The 14,652-nt window shown below is 39.3% G+C and overlaps 1 long non-coding RNA gene across 1 annotated transcript; it reads right to left on the bottom strand.

Moving 5' to 3' along the window:
* Positions 1-604: 604 nt before the first annotated feature.
* LOC109202284 (uncharacterized) lies at positions 605-9,611 on the bottom strand. The gene is made up of 8 exons (XR_002062267.2): positions 9,548-9,611; positions 7,148-7,295; positions 6,943-7,001; positions 6,003-6,148; positions 5,881-5,912; positions 4,232-4,301; positions 1,487-1,512; positions 605-821 (listed from the first exon to the last, which is right to left on the bottom strand). It is a non-coding gene; the product is annotated as an uncharacterized LOC109202284 (long non-coding RNA).
* Positions 9,612-14,652: the final 5,041 nt, after the last annotated feature.

Genomic DNA, 14,652 nt, shown 5'->3' with positions numbered 1-14,652 from the left:
ATCAGGGAAATTTAGCCTCAGTCAGTCAGAAATATTCTAATTCTGATCATTTATCAGTTCTGACACTTGTGAGACTTCATCAGATGTGTAAAAATCACAGCAGATGTGTTTGTGTCAAAGTAACTCAGGATAAAACACAGAAAAACATGAAGGAGCTTTACCTTAAAGAAATCTTTTACAGTAGAAAAGCAAAAGAAAAACCAAAGAAAACCATGACTCAACAGGTGAATATTACCTGATGCTGCTGACATGAAGCAGAGCAAAGTTACAGAGGTTTTATTAGAGACACAGCTTAGCATTTTGCAATGTGGCATCATTTTAAAAAAGATTTTAAAAGATTAAATTTTTTTGGTATTGAACAGCAGAAATGAGGCTTTCTTGTCAAGGGTCATTTTTGAAAAAAGAAAAAAAACAGCCTGTACACAACAGTAGACTGGTACATAATTAGCAAGCGAATAATGCAGAAAACAGAGATTTGAGATGGGAAACTTTGAGTACAGAGAGAGAGAGAGAGAGAGAGAGAGAGAGAGAGAGAGAGAGAGAGAGAGAGAGAGAGAGAGCGCTGTACAGGAAGTATGAGTTTATCGTGGTCAAGGAAAACAGCAAAGGTAAGAGGAAATAACTGACGATATTTATCAAATGTGAAGAGGTCGGAGAGTGATGAAACCTATCAAGAGCCTCTAGAATCATATTTCCACATTATTTCCAGCGTGAGTCTCAAACAGAAGTGGCAGTACTTTTAATTTTTGATCCTCTGCATTTAACTTACTTGACCGCCGGGTCTGTCCTTTGGAAGGGCGGGGGAGCAGCTGGTCTTATTACTGAAATGAAAATTCACATGAGAGATTATCTAAAGTTTGTAGCAAGAAAAATCTTTATATTGGTGTTGTGGTTTATTATTGACTTTTTATTCTTAGCAACTTTGAAGAGAGTAGCAAAGTCTGTGTTAATACATGTATAAATACTAAAGTTTTCCTGCTCAAATTGGCAGAAAAAGAAAATGAAAATGAAAACATAATCAACCCGTGTTCTTGAGCTTGCAAGCAGGATATTCCATATCAAATCAGAATTCAATTTACAATTAATGTGAGGTTGGAATTTTATTCCTGCATTGGAAATGGAAATTTTATATCAAGAAATCTAACACTTTGAAAAAATGTTTTCATACAACATGGATTGACAACTCGGGTGTAAATTATTATTCAAAGCTGCATGTTTCATGGCTAAAGGCCCAGAAACATGCAGCTCATTTCTGCGCCTTTGACCAAAGAGCACAAAAGTTGTTTTGTTTTTTTTTGGTTTTTTAAATGCGAGTTCAGTTATAGTAAAGCTTAAAAAAAAAATCTTCATTTGACTAAATTTTACACAGTAAAATTATCTTTGTCAACACAAAAGTAAAGATTATTACTTATTTTTTAGAACAATAAACCTTAAAGCAGATGATGAGAAGACACTGCAGAAGTTTTTTTGCAATAGTTTTTCTTACCTTTATCACTTTTTTTTTTTTCTTCTCTGAGGGGAAAAAAAAGGAAATCATTAGAGCTGAAGACCTTCTCCATGTGACACATCTGGAACAAATAGCTCTCCACAGTAAGTTTACTTGTTCCAGAAGTGCCAGAAATTCCCCTTTATTGTTCACCAATGAAGAAATGATATAAAAAGACAAGAATATGTCAATCATAAAAATAATAACTTAATTTGTATATTGACCAGCAATATAATATGGAGATCAGTGTCAGCTATGATATAAAAAAAAAAAACAAAAAAACAAACAACACAGATTTTATTTCACATGTATTTAAAATCTTGGGCAAAACTGTTAATAAAAAATATCAGATCTGATCCACACCTCAGACAGTAAAGCAAGTAGGCCATTACACCCAAAGACTCTTGCACTGGTAAGCCAGTAGGGGTTATAGAGCAGTATGATTTTAAAAAAAAAAAAAAAAAACAACAACAACAACAACAACAACAACAAAAAACTCCAAAACCCTAAACAAACTTGTTTTCTTGGCAAAAAAATGTATCTGAAAAGCCATTTCCAAATAAAATGATAATCAATCATTCTTACTAAAATTGAGAAGTACTTGCAGCCTGACTAACCAACTAGAATATGTGAAGCAAGTTTACTTTGTTTTGGTCGAAATTCTATAAATGTATGAAATCCTACACTTTACATGCTTTTTTTTATTAATACAAAGAACATCCAGAAGGAATAAATGAGCACACAATTCATAAAAATAGCTTTTTTCCATTGTTTCTTTTTCATTCAAAACGATCCAACATGAAAGAGAAAGGAAGAAAAATCAGTATCGCACAGAAGTAAACACAAGACAAAACCAGATATGTAGAATGCAAGGTTTCATAGAAATGAAATGTTCTTTTCTCATAAACCAAATTTAAAGTTTTTATCACAGTGTAGGACAACGAGCAACACTTTTGGTATTACTAGCTCAATTGCAGTTGGAGCTCTCACTCTAGCATCATAGCTCTCACATCACCACATTATGTTTTTATTTTGGTCCAATTCAAATAATCTCTTACTTTTCTGTTCTTGCTAATTTTATTATTGTTTCTGAAAGTAGAAGAGGAGAAATCACAGTAATACTGAACTTACAGACAGCTAGTTGTCTGTAAGCTGTATGGAACGCCAGGACTGCCATAATGAATTAATTAAATACACCATTAAATAATTAATTAAATGTGGCAATAATTAATTTAAATTGGAAATAATCAATTAAATAAATATTTACGACACATTAATTAATTAATTGACACATTTAATTAATTAATCACATATTTAATTAATTAATGACACATTTAATTAATTATTGACAAATTTAAATAATTATTGACAGTTCTAATTAATTATTTAATGACTTATTTATTTAATTCATTATGGCACTTTTGTCCACTTCATGTCTCAACTTGAAATCATTTGCTTGTGTGGACTTGGGGCAACCCAGAATGCATTTCAAATCACAGGCAGCAATGGTGGTGGTGGAAGGTTTTAAATTACCCCGTTTTTTTGTCACCAACTACACTTTTAATAGTATTTGAGCCGCGAAAACGAATAACATGAAAGTCTGAGCGCTTCCTGTTTAAGAGCCCACCTCACCACCACCATACCCACCTCAGCAGCAATGGTGCGCTCCGAGAGACCCTGCTTATGCAGTTCAACAACCCGACCATGTTCAAAAAGGAGAAGGCTTTTTGACTTTGCCATCAGAACATCATGACAGTGTGACTACCTTACAGAAAATGGCAATAAATCCACATTTTTGCACAGATTTGACCTTTTAGGCATGTGGTCCTAAACTTTTGATCAGCTGTAAAATAGCCTGTTTCAGTTAAGCGTTTTTTTGTTTGTTTGTTTTTTCAATAAATTGCATGCTCATAAAAAAATGTGTTGTCTCACTCTTATTTCTTCTTGTTGCATGTTGAAGATATACTTCAAACTCTGCTAAGACTCAACCATGCAAAATAAGATTTTTTTTTGCCATTTTTCAAGTGCTCTTAAGCTTTTGATCAGGACTGTACATTTACCGAGAGAACTGCTGGGTAAAGATATCTTGGAACTGGATAACTGGAATTTTCTCATTTCAGACCATTCCATGTAAATGGCTGTGCAGGAAAATCAGGCTGTGTGAGATTAATGATACCACATTCAATCCTCTTTCTTCCTTATTCTGATGCTCAGTATGAAATGCAGCAGGCTGTCTTGACCATGTCTACATGCCTAAAAGGCTTTGAGTTGCCGCTGATGTGAAAGGCTGATTAGACATTCGGATTACTGGGATGAGCAGTGGAACAGGCGTACCTAATAAAGTGGTTGCAGAAGGTGTGTAGCGTGGCTTTATTTGACTGTACAGTAATTGGTGCTATGTTCTCAGATTTTATATATTTTCCTTTTTCTTTTCTGATGTATACAGTTTCACGAGTATCACTTTGATTTTCTCCATTTCATCAGTTTTGTAAGCTGCAAAAAATCCTTCAGATTTAATTTTCGTGTCTGAACAATTTTTACTCTGTATTAGGCCTCCATTTTTGTCAGTAAGGTTATGAGAGAAAAAAAAAACTGTAATAAGCACACAATGCACCAACCATGGATGGGGTTAGTATCATTTACAGTTCTAGTGACTTCTGTGACTTCAGTGACTTTGTATCTTTTACGTGTAAAGATATAGGTATGAAAAAAATAGTACACTTCTATTGGTTCAACTAGACTCACCATAGGAGCTCGCCGGGAGGAGACAATGAAAGAACCCTGTGGACCACAGCTCCACGTCCCACTGTGAGAACTGGAATATATATAGCAGTGGTGGATAAGCAGAGGAAGAAGTGACAGATATAGCTACAGTGGCTTGCAAAAGTATTCGGTCCCCTTGAACTATTCCACATTTTGTCACATTACAGCCACAAACATGAATCAATTTTATTGGAATTCCACGTGAAAGAGCAATACAAAGTGGTGTACACGTGAGAAGTGGAACAAAAATCATACATGATTCCAAACATTTTTTACAAATAAATAAAGTGGGGTGTGCGTAATTATTCAGCCCCCTTTGGTCTGAGTGCAGTCAGTTGCCCATAGACATTGCCTGATGAGTGCTAATGACTAAATCGAGTGCACCTGTGTGTAATCTAATGTCAGTACAAATACAGCTGCTCTGTGACGGCCTCAGAGGTTGTCTAAGAGAATATTGGGAGCAACAACACCATGAAGTCCAAAGAACACACCAGACAGGTCAGGGATAAAGTTATTGAGAAATTTAAAGCAGGCTTAGGCTACAAAAAGATTTCCCAAGCCTTGAACATCCCACGGAGCACTGTTCAAGCCATCATTCAGAAATGGAAGGAGTATGGCACAACTGGAAACCTACCAAGACAAGGCCGTCCACCTAAACTCACAGGCCGAACAAGGAGAGCGCTGATCAGAAATGCAGCCAAGAGGCCCATGGTGACTCTGGACGAGCTGCAAAGATCTACAGCTCAGGTGGGGGAATCTGTCCATATACTATTAGTCGTGCACTGCACAAAGTTGGCCTTTATGGAAGAGTGGCAAGAAGAAAGCCATTGTTAACAGAAAACCATAAGAAGTCCCGTTTGCAGTTTGCCACAAGCCATGTGGGGGACACAGCAAACATGTGGAAGAAGGTGCTCTGGTCAGATGAGACCAAAATGGAACTTTTTGGCCAAAATGCAAAACGCTATGTGTGGCAGAAAACTAACACTGCACATCACTCTGAACACACCATCCCCACTGTCAAACATGGTGGTGGCAGCATCATGCTCTGGGGGTGCTTCTCTCTAGCAGGGACAGGGAAGCTGGTCAGAGTTGATGGGAAGATGGATGGAGCCAAATACAGGGCAATCTCGGAAGAAAACCTCTTGGGGTCTGCAAAAGACTCGAGACTGGGGCGGACGTTCACCTTCCAGCAGGACAACGACCCTGAACATAAAGCCAGGGCAACAATGGAATGGTTTAAAACAAAACATATCCATGTGTTAGAATGGCCCAGTCAAAGTCCAGATCTAAATCCAATCGAGAATCTGTGGCAAGATCTGAAAACTGCTGTTCACAAACGCCGAATACTTTTGCAAGCCACTGTATACCAAGTGATAGCAACATCACTCGAGAAGCTGAAGAAGGGTGAGGATTCAAGATTCTTAATCTTGAATCTTTAAAAGAATACTTAAAGAATACCTAAACATGATATACCAAGGTCTGACTGAGAGATTTCTGAAAAAACTTAAAACGTACGGCTCTACTTATCACTTCCAACATAAATGAAGACAGAAAACTGCATCAAAACAGCAATGCAATGCAAAATACCATTATGCTGACAATCTGGGTGCTACTACTGCAAAGGTACTTACCTTCGTCCTGCAGGGTGCTTTTCCGTGCTTTTCTAAACAAACAAAACAGCAGATTAAGACATAAATACTCCAATTCTGACATCTTGGAATTGAAAAAAAAAAAACCCTGGAGAAATACTTACTGGGGTCACGCCTTTGCCAAGCTGCTTGATGGCGTAATAACTTCTTTTCTCATCCCACACATACCCGAACCCTTTACTTCAGCTCCCGCCGGTCTGCTTCTCATGGCGGGGGCTGTTTCTTCCAGATCCGGCGGTACTCTTGGAGTCTGCAGACATGAGAAAAACCAGTGAGCAAACATGTAACTATCACATCAATGTGAATCTGATGGGTGTGGTTTAAAACAAAACATATCCATGTGTTAGAATGGCCCAGTCAAAGTCCAGATCTAAATCCAATCGAGAATCTGTGGCAAGATCTGAAAACTGCTGTTCACAAACACTGTCCATCTAATCTGACTGAGCTGGAGCTGTTTTGCAAAGAAGAATGGGCAAGGATTTCAGTCTCTAGATGTGCAAAGCTGGTAGAGACATACCTTAAAAGACTGGCAGCTGTAATTGCAGCAAAAGGTAGTTCTACAAAGTATTGACTCAGGGGGCTGAATAATTACGCACACCCCACTTTATTTATTTGTAAAAAATGTTTGGAATCATGTATGATTTTCGTTCCACTTCTCAAGTGTACACCACTTTGTATTGGTCTGTCACGTGGAATTCCAATAAAACTGAATCATGTTTGTGGCTGTAATGTGACAAAATGTGGAAAAGTTCAAGGGGGCCGAATACTTTTGCAAGCCACTGTATACCAAGTGATAGCAACATCACTCGAGAAGCTCAAGAAGGGTGAGGATTCAAGATTCTTAATCTTGAATCTTAAAAAGAATACTTAAAGAATACCTAAACATGATATACCACGGTCTGACAGAGATTTCTGAAAAAAATTAAAACGTACGGCACTACTTATCACTTCCAACATAAATGAAGACAGAAAACTGCATCAAAACAGCAATGCAAAATACCATTATGCTGAAAATCTGGGTGCTACTACTGCATAGGTACTTACTTTGGTGGGGGGGTTTTCTTCTCCTGTCTTTTAGGCACCAGGCCTTTGGCCAGCTGCTCCTGAAAAAAAACACATTAAAAAAAAAACAAAACAAAAAAAAAAACACATAAGTACTTCCAACAAACATTGCTGCCCAGGACAATGAAACTGATGGTGGTTTTTTATATATATGAAAAAAAAAAAAAAACCCTGGAGAAATACTTACTGGCATCAGCCCTTTAGCCAAATGCTTCTGATGGTGTAATAACTTCTTTTCTCATCCCACACATACCCGAATTCTCTCTTTCAGCCCCCGCCGATCTGCCTCGCCCGACGGAGGCTGTTTATCCCATGCCCGGCGGTACTCTTGTAATCTGCAGACATGAGAAAAACCAGTGAGCAAACATGTAACTATCACATCAATGTGAATCTGATGGGTGTGATTTTTCCAGACTGACGGAAGTGCAAACAGAATGTTACAGAACTGTTATACAGCATGAGAGTAATCAATTCAAATTAGTGTCCTTTATTTGGCATAATTACTGTCTAACTGACAGAAGTTACAGGAAGTACTGCAAGTTAAATTAAGCTGACAAAAACCTTTTAGTGCTGAATAGACACTTACAAGCTCCACATTCAAGAACAATCTGAGCACACTGTCATCAGTTATCATCAGTGGGTAACTCTAGTTATGTATGAAATAGAGCTGGGTCTCATCACTGATTTCTACAATCGATTCGATCCCCGATTCGAATCAAATTGAATCAGGGAAATTTAGCCTCAGTCAGTCAGAAATATTCTAATTCTGATCATTTATCAGTTCTGACACTTGTGAGACTTCATCAGATGTGTAAAAATCACAGCAGATGCGTTTGTGTCAAAGTAACTCGGGATAAAACACAGAAAAACATGAAGGAGCTTTACCTTAAAACCATTGGAGAGTCCTAAAAAAGTACCCCTCATGAGGTCCTAGAGCCAAAAATCGACCACGCCATAATAAGTGCTATAAAAATATTATATATTAATATTTTTTTCCACTTTAAATTAGCCAATCTTTTAGACCTACTTCTCCTTGAAATATTCATATAAAGTTTTAATTATATTTCGCGGATTTTAACCCTTTATATCCCGGTTTTGTCACATGAGCCCACAGCTTTTTTAGGCGAAAAAAACTAAAAAATTAAATATTTTCCATAAAATACATTTGAAGTTATATTTTATTGTAATTATAATTAGGCCTTTGGATGGTCCAAAGATTACCACTGACATTCATTTTGATACATTACTATTTTTTCGCAGAAGCACACTAAATGTCATATAGTGCCATATCAGGTTCATCATGTTTTTCTTACACTAAATGCTTATTACCTTGTTTTGTTCTAAAATAAAAAAAATAAAAAAAAATGTCTAAATAACAATACAAGATCACTTTGAACCAGAAAAACATTTATTTTACAAGGATGAACATAAACACTTATGTTGCTCAGAGGCTCCAGCTGCCCCGGGGCGCCGCTTCTGCAGTTCCCGGTAGCCGCAGCGGTGGGATAGTGTCGGTGTACCCAGCACAACATGTCTGATACCACATGAAAACCTAATATTCTGTTGTATCCCTCAAACTGAATAATTTCTCATTTTTGTTTGTCATGACACAAACACTAGTGTCTTTGTGTCATGAAGATGCGCATAATGCCAAATCGTGGAAAACTTTTTCCAACATTTAATTTGGCACGGCAGGTCACATAGCACGATAGCAAGAAAGATTCTTTCTTCTTTTTTTGTCACATGCAGACTAATACAAGCACAACGCACTGAAATATATCAAAACAAAAAGCCGAGCGCTGTTTACTCACCGGAGCCTGTTTGTCGGATTAGCCCCATGGCCGCAGGGGTGCAGGCGGACAGGCTGGTCGGGTTTAAAAGTGTCCAAGATTACATGTTCAACCTTATCACCGATCTGCTGTCGTTTACTATAAAACTAGACGATTTTATACGAGAGGAAAGCATAGCAATTGGACCAGGATTAGCCAGAGGACATAAATAAAGCTATACCGGAAGGAAGTCGTCGTGACGTCAAATTCCCGCCTTCAGATTTAAAAATATACATTTTTGTTGTAACCATCAAACGCAATGGTAATGTAGCGATACTTAACAAATAAAAAAATTACAATTTTAAGGCCTCTAGTGCAACGTCTCACCGAAGGTCAGACAATGCCGCTTAAATTAGTAGTAATGATCGAGCAATGAAAAATAGCGTTTATAATGGGTTTCAATGGGGCGTTTTTTGGCTCTAGGACCTAATCTGGATGGCGGTTTGTAGCTTAGCCACTTTAAGCTAATCTAATAAACTCAGACTGCAATTCTAAAGTAAAAAAAAAAAAAAAAAGTTTGGAAAGTTTGGCTATATTCTATTCAACACAGTGAAAATGGCCTAATATTAAAAAACGCTGTGGACGAAAAATGACTCCAGGACCCTCTAAGGGTTGTTAAGGTTATTCTTTCCCCCCCTCTTTTTTTGAACTCCGTTAACTTTAAAAGCACTGGGCATATGAATTTAAATGTCAAACACGCATTTTAACATAAAAAAAAACAAAACAGTGCAGCGCTGAGTAGGGGTTTTTTTACTCACCTCAGCCGAGAGCTTCTTGGAATGGCCGTTCAACACATTGACTGTAGAAAACATGGACGACGCCACAGCTCCCCAAAAATGAAGCCAAAACGTCTCTATCGCCCCCTGGTGTCTGGCTGCAGTATAGGTCATAAACCCCGCCTCCTCCATGTTAGCGGATGGGACTGGGGTCAGACTAAAATTAATTTATTCTCCTTAGATAATTTTTTTCCAAAGATTCTTTCTTTTGTTATCAATAGTTCTCATCATGCTCATTGATGTCCAAGGGGTCTCCTTTCCCATAAGTTTGATTCTAATTCCTACAGCGGCGATGTTAAATTGGGGTGAAACGTCATCATAGCAGCTTTGACTGGCAGCTGCAGTCACGGAGAAACTTGCGTATCTCTGTTCGGGAATAGCAGATAGAGCGTAGGCTCTGAGAGGAGGGCCAGCGTTTACGCTACGAAAACACGACCGAGTGTTTTAACCTGACAGCCTGAGGTGCTCTTCAGTAAACTGGACTACCTGACAGAAGGACCCGAGGCCCCGCTGCACTTTTTCGGTAAGTTAATCGTGTTTGTAAGCTAATCCATAACTACTGTCCTTAGCTATGTCCTGAGACCTAGCTAGCTAAAATGAGCACTCGGCTGTCAGGGTTCGTTTAGCTAATCAGTGCAGGTGAATGAATTTACTAAAGAAATCAAGAGAAACGTTCCGGGCTAATCAGTCACTAATTACTGTTACTGTACTTTTATTACAAGTATTATACTGTAAAAGCAACAGGCTGCACGCTGCTTCAGCTCCTGTGCAGAGCTGAATATCAAATATATGCAAACAACAGCATGTTTTCAGTCTCTTGCCACATCTGTAAAGACAGTAACATTTTTTTAAAAGCTTGTACTTCAGTAACTCCTCATTAATCAGGAACTATGGATTAAAGTACTGTAGTGTACTGTAAGACTGAAAAAAATGTAAGAGAAGAACTTCAGATCCTGTGTGTGAGGACAGAAGAATCAGCTTTATTTCAATTTTGAGGGATAAAATTTATATTTGAGTTTGTGATGGTTCTGTTCTCTTTGTGATTACAGGAGCTGCCCTCAGATTCAGACCTCAGCACCACCCAGTGACAGCAGACAGATCATCCAACATGTTAACTGCAAAATGAACTGATGAAAACAGTACAAAGATTAAAGTACTACATGTGCTGTAGTGAAAGCTGCAGCTTTATTGATAAAGTTAAAGACAAAAAAACAAAAGGATTAATCACTCATGTAACTGTGTCACTATATATCAGCATTAACAGGACCTCAGTTTGGTGTTTCACAAAGCTGCTGATCTCAGACCTGCACAGCTTCCGTTTTAAACACTTGATGTACTCAGCTGCATGAAGAGCATATGAGATTTTCTCTGGCACAATTAAATAAAACCTGATGAAGGTCAAAGGTCGTCACTTGTATCTTTAACTACAAACTTGTCATCTGGAATTCTTTCACAGTTTTTTGCAGATAATGTGTTATTTACCATAAAGTGATTCAGAGTTATTCATACCAGAGTAACCAGAGAGGATCATATATTTTTAAATATATAACTTTCTACAGGACTGAATATAATATCTTTATGTAAAAGTCTGGAGCCTCTGGGGAGTATCCGAGTATTTATAACATTACACAAACCAAAGGTCTCCATCACAGTGTTCATGAAATGCTGGGTTTATCCATCTCCTGGGGCGGGCCTACGGAGGAGTGCTGAAGATTTCCCTGTGAGGGAGCTGCTGGTGAAGATCATGAGTCCTGCTTGATCAATGCGATGAGCTTCAGTCTTCCTGGTGTTTCTTAAATGAAGCCTCTCTCAGTGGGTCAACAGAACTTCTGGCACAGGACATCTGTGATGAAAGAAAAGGAAGAAGTTTCTCCAAACCTCTGGACCCAGGAAACCCAGCTTAGTCCTGATGGTCTCCCTCACTAGTTTCTCTCCAGGGTGAATGTAGCTGTTGATATAATAGGGACTCTATTATTAAATGAAAAGAATAAATCACACTACACTACTGAAACGTTCTGCTGATGTTTTTAAAGTTTCCATGTTACCAGGCTGTAGAGGGCTCTGAAGATTTAAACAGTTTTAGATCCATTACACTCACAGTCTTATGTTAAAATCTCAAAGGACAGCATTATATTTTTGATATTAACAGTAACTCTGGGCTTCTGTAGAGTGTGCAGATGATCTCATCGCTGTCTAAAAATGGATAAAAACAAACATAAGAAGTGCTGAATCCTTCAATAACACAGACTATTAGAGTACCAGGTGTGTAGCATCGCTAACTAGCTAGCAATAAGCCTCCAACACAGTGCGTATGCTAGCGGCTAATCTAGCTAACGAATTAACAACAGAGTGATTTTAGAACTGTAAGATGATAAGCTGTGCGTCTTTTTTTATAACAGTGACATGTTTGTATTTACCTTAATTAAACGAGTCGTCAGTCGCGGTAAACCAGCAAAAAAACTCGAGCAGCCGGGCTACGTAAAAAGTGTAGGGGGGCGTGTTTGCGGTCATGTCCAGCGGGTGTGTGGGCGGGAGCGTTACACAGTCGCTCCACCTCAAGTCACTACTGCGCAGACTCTGGCTCCAAATTTGCAAGATGGCAGCCTCCACAAGCGGGATATTTTGGCTTCATTTTTGCACAATGGTAGGAGGCGGAGTCGCGTCGTCCATGTTTTCTACAGTCAATGGTTCAACACTTGGGCCGTTTATCAATGCCCAAGTACGCGAGTACGTACTCGCCGAGAAGGCACGGGAGTACGCGAGCAATTCTCAAGTACGCGAGCACGGACTCGTGATTTGTACCAGCGTACGTGATGATGTCACAGGTCCGGAGTTTTTACTGCCGGCCCCTCCTAATTTAACTGTGAGTAACATGTTATGAAGCTTAACTTTAATCACAGCCAAACCGGTTTACTCAGGAACAAATAACACACTGAAATAAACCAAACATTAACATTTAGAAGTGATCTAAGTGACTTATATATCATTTTTAACCTCAGTAGTGAAACCTCTATTAATAAAAATAGTGTACATGTACATATGTGTACATACCTTAATAAAAACAAGCAGGTGAGATGTTAGAACGCTCTTATTTCTATTCTAGTGGACACTCAATACTATAGACAGCTGCTAGGGTTTCTTTAACCTGAGTAGTGAGAAGACCGCGAGCGGGCGGGGAGGGGAGGGGGGGGGACGATGTGCCGGGAGTCCGCTGTTGAGTTTTGGACGAAATGCATTCTGGGATATATAGCTGTCCCAAGTCTACACCGATGCATGCTCGATAAAATGGGCGGATCGAGAACACATCCGGGACTTTTTCGCGTTCTCGGCGTGATGCGTACTTCGAATTGGAACAGTACTTGGTCTCCGACTGATGACGTATCACGAGTACACGAGAACGCAAGTACGCACAAGTACGCATATTGATAAACGCCCATGGAGTTCCATAGTAGTGACCGTAGTGCCGTGCGGATCGATACTGAAATATCGATTTCTTTGATAACAGCTATTTATGTTCAAAAATCGATTCTCATATTAAAATATCGATATTTAATTCATTCTGGGTAAATTTGTAGTTTTTCATAAACAGGAACACAGTGGAAAGGAATTATATCATTGGGATGGTCTAAATTGTAAGGAACTATTTCCTCTTCCGCCTTTCGTAGTATGTTCACTTTTTGCTGATGGGAGCCTTATGGGGGGAGGGAGTAATGTTGGTTTGATTGGTAGGTTGGTAAAAAAGTTACAGGAAGCAGTTGACAATGTTTTTTTTGTTGTTGTTGTTTTTTACAAAGCACGTTTAAGCTTGATCAGCTGTTGTTATAATTTATTTGTTATTAATTTGTAGTATCAGCTGATGTTTGCAGGAGCCACAGCTGTAAAAGCTGCTGGTCATCATGTCGGTTTGGATGTCTTCATGTGTTTATGAATGTGTTTCCAGCTGCAGGATTTCAAACCATGGCTCGCTGCTCCTCCTCCCGTGTGTCTCCGTCAATGACTGAGATTGAAAATGTGACGTCATTCAGGGGTAAAACCGCAAAGGATTCTGGGAACTGGTGGCAAGAGGTACTAGCGCACGCAGGCTTTCAATTGAAATCAGTTACACAGCGACAAAAAGAAACACAAAAAATGGCAAGAAGCTGTTGTATTATTAACTGCAATAGCCGGTCGCATGACAGCCACGGGAAGCCGATGGGTAAAGAGATCGTTTTTTATCGGATTACATCGTGGAAGAGGACTTGTTTAAGCCATGTTTCCGCAGTAACAAAGAGGCGACGGATGGCCTGGATATACCAAATATAACGTCCCAGAACACTCCAGCTCACATGTTAGTCTGCTCCAAGCATTCCCACAAAGGTCAGTGTTTTGTAGTAGTTAATACGTCATTTTTCTTAACATAATTGGTGATATAGGTTACAAGCAAGTCTGGTGCTGAACAGAAATGGTCGCGTTATGCTCCTTTGTTTATTGTGCATAAATAGTGAATTGTCCTGACAGAATATTGCGTTTCGCTTCTGTTATTACCATGGTACATTGACAAAAACATATACTTTTATTCACAGGATAAAACTGTATAAAAAATATGCTCGCTTTCCAGCCGCGCACGTTTGTCGGAGCACAGAGTGGCCGCGTTTCATCGCTGCCTCGCTCAGTTTCAGCTGGGACGCAGACTGCGTTTCCAGACGATATTAAGTTTGTTGGGCATGATGGCATCTATGATCGCCGTAGTGCCACTTGGATTGTTAAAAATGAGAGCGTTTCAACGCTGGACTCTCTCTCACCGTTTGTGTGCATCGCGTAACCTCCGGAGGAGGCTGCCGGTAACCGCGTCTTGCATGCTAGCTCTCCTTCCCTGGAGGGAGCCCAGGCTGCTGCCTCAGGGCTCTCGGATTGGGAGGGTGTTGTTTCGCAAGGTGGTGTCCACAGATGCTTCCCTAAGAGGATGGGGAGCGCTGTGCGAGGCTGCATCAGTAAGAGGGATCTGGTCTGCAGCCCAGCGCCAGCTGAACATCAACCACTTAGAGCTGTTAGTAGTGTTCTTAGCGCTAAAGCATTTTCGTCCAGTCCTGCAGGGCCAGCATGTCTTA

The sequence above is a fragment of the Oreochromis niloticus genome, linkage group LG1 (assembly GCF_001858045.2).
Source record: "Oreochromis niloticus isolate F11D_XX linkage group LG1, O_niloticus_UMD_NMBU, whole genome shotgun sequence".
Lineage (NCBI taxonomy): Eukaryota > Metazoa > Chordata > Actinopteri > Cichliformes > Cichlidae > Oreochromis > Oreochromis niloticus.
The sequence above is the reverse complement of the archived record's forward strand: the minus strand, read 5'-3'. Positions and strand labels throughout refer to the sequence as shown.